The 3,059-nt window shown below is 39.3% G+C and overlaps 1 pseudogene; it reads left to right on the forward strand.

Moving 5' to 3' along the window:
• The first annotated feature begins 1,565 nt into the window (after nucleotides 1–1,565).
• Nucleotides 1,566–2,631, forward strand: Acta1-ps3 (actin, alpha 1, skeletal muscle, pseudogene 3; annotated as a pseudogene).
• Nucleotides 2,632–3,059: the final 428 nt, after the last annotated feature.

The raw sequence follows: 3,059 nt of genomic DNA on the forward strand, positions 1-3,059 counted from the left end.
ATACACTTTTTTCCCCATGAATCTGTGCTAATGGTTTTAAGATTCATGTTTAAAAAATAAAGACTTTGGGAAGAAAGATCAGTTTTCTCTTCGTTCATTTTTCTGTATAATAAATCCTGTCCCTTTGAATAGAATGTAACCTAATACATTAAAAAGTCCTGAGGCTTTTATTTTAAAGGCAACGATATTGCTACAGGCAAAGTAATTATACCCATTATCTCCTCAAAATGTCAGTGGAGCTTTGGTATCGAAATCCCAGAGGAATCCCAAATTGCCTAACTAGTCTGAAAATTTTAAGAAATGTATTCTTGGAAGGGGAAAAAGGGTACGTAAGAGACAAGAAACTCTGAAATCTACATTATGTAGAAAGTCACAATAACTCATACTTCTTTTTCAAAATTCATTCTTAGGTTGCTTTGGGACTTTGTTTTTAAAGTATGCCTTGTATAGTTTGCAAACAATTAACATAATCCTTGAACTTCAAGAGCAAACCCTTATTTGAAAAATGTGATTGAAAGTACTACCTCTTATTAACAATTCATCGTCACAAAGATTACCCCTTTTATAAGAGTAAAGTAAGCGTGCCATAAAATACAAAATGTTTTTCCTAAACAGGAAACAGCTATAAATTATTCTTTGAATTAACTATGGTTTTCTATGATTTGTTGGTCTGCATAAATAAGCTGAAGCAGTTAAAAGTTAGTTGGGGGAAGAAAATTAATTTTATAATTCCTAGGGATTTAGCTAAATATCAAGGTAAATATGGAGCAGAGAATATGTCTGGCTTATCTGAGATATTATTGATCTCAGCACTAAAATCCTGTAGTTTATGTCTTCCTTTGCCCTAGACAAACCAAGATGGTAGTTTACCCTAAATAAAGTTAAATTGCTTCATAAACTCCTATTCACAAGGCAACTAGTCTACTAGGGGAGATGATACAGATCTGTTTAATGAAAAGTTTAATAATTAAATTAAATAATATTGCTGATAATAAAGTCAAAGTTAGGGTAGATACTCTATATAAAGTACTAGTTATCATTTAAGTACTGAATCCAAGGACTGGAAAGTCCAGTAGTTAAGAGCATATACTGCTCTTACAGAGGATCTGAGTTAGTTTCTAGCACCCATGTTGGGTAGCTCACAACTACTTCTAAATCTAGTTCCAGGGAATCGAATGTTTTCTTTTGACTTCCATGGGCTCCTGCACTCAGGTGTATACACCCATCTGCAGATAGATATACTGATTTTATATATATATATATATATATATATATATATATATTCTTTTTAAAAGTATTGAACCATGGAGATATAATTCAAGAATTTGATGCCTATTATAAAATAAGCTAATTATTATATTGGTGAGTCTCTAGAAAAACCATACTTCAGAAACAAACTTACTAGCATGCAGATTTTCCAGTGTCAGTAAATAGTTAAATTGGAATAAAAACTCAGGTTTTGGTCAAATCTGTGTCCACCTGAGAGCATAGGCCTCTGGCAATTAGCCTGCTGCAGGTCTACATTAGCTAACAGTTTGGCTATATATGTGGACAATGGTTCTACCATGAGCAAAGCCAGCTACACCAGTGATGGTGTTCCTGGGACCAACTTCTCCATCATGGTTGGCCTGATTTGCCCAGGTGTGTTGGTGAGCATGAGACAAAAGGATTATTGCCTGAGAAAACAGCCCCAGAGCAAGAAAGATCTCCTCATTCTGAAGTATCCCATCTAACATGGCATTGTCACCAACTGGGAGGACATGAAGATTTTGTACCATGTCTTCTACAACAACTTGCATGTGGATCCTGAGGAGCAACCCTTGCTGCTCATCAAGGCCCCCTTGAGTCCCAAGGCCATCTGTGAAAAGGTGGCCCAGGCATGTTTGAGACCTTCAACATGTCAGCCATGTATGTAACCATCTAAGCCCCACAGTTCTGTAGGCCTCTGGTAGCATTACCATCATTGTGATGGATACTAGAGAGCGTTACAGGCACTGTGCCCATCTATGAAGGCTATACTCTCCTCCATGTCATCCTACACCTGGAACTATCTGGCTAGGACCTAACAGTCTACCTTGTGAAGATTCTGAGTGAGTGTGACGACAGCTTCATTACCACAACCAGAGGGAAATCATGGTTGACATCAAGGAGAAGCTGTGCTGTGTTGCCTTTGACGACCATCAAAGAGAAAGCCATTGCTGCATCCTTTTCCTTCCTGGAGAAGAATTACCAGTTGCCTGATGGCCAAGTCAACACTGTTGGTAATGAGTGGTTCTGTTGCCTTGAGGCTCTCTTTCAGCCTTCCTTCCTGGGTATGGAATCCTGAGGCAACCACAAAATTATACTCAATTCCATCATGAAGTGTGACATTGACAAACACAAGGCCTTTATGCAAACATAGTGGTATCTGGTGGCACCACCATGTACTTAATCATAACTGATCAGATTCAGGAGATCACTGCTTTGAATTCCAGCACCATAAAGACCAAGACAATGGATCCTCCTGAGCACAAGTACTAAGTGTATTGATGTCTCCATCTTGGTCTTGCTATCCACCTTCAGCAAATGTGGATCAATAAGTAGTAGGAAGATGAGTCAGGTCCCTCCATCCTGCATATCAGATGCTTTTAGGCAAACTGTTACTAAGCTGCATTTTATACCTGTTTTATTATTAAATTGTTTTATTTATTTACATTCAAAATGTTGGTTTCTGTCCTGGCCCCCTCTCCTCGAGTTTTTCACCCCATACCCTGTCCCCTTTGCCTCTGAGACGGTGCCCTCCCACCTTACCCTCACCAGCATCCCCCTTCCATGGGGCATCAAGTTTCTACAGGATTAGGTGCATTCTCTTCCAATGAGGCCAGACAAGTCAGTTTTCTACTACATATGTGCTGAGGGTCATAGACCAGCCCATGTATGCTCCTTGGTTGGTGACTTAGTTTCTGGGAGCTCGGATGGGTCCAGGTTCATTGATGCTGTTGTTTTTTCCTGTGGAGTTGCCATACCCTTCAGCTCCTTCCATTCTTCCTCTAACTCTTCCATAAGGGTCCCTGAGCTCA

This window comes from Rattus norvegicus, chromosome X (assembly GCF_021556685.1).
Source record: "Rattus norvegicus strain SHRSP/BbbUtx chromosome X, alternate assembly SHRSP_T2T, whole genome shotgun sequence".
NCBI classification, from domain to species: Eukaryota; Metazoa; Chordata; class Mammalia; order Rodentia; family Muridae; genus Rattus; species Rattus norvegicus.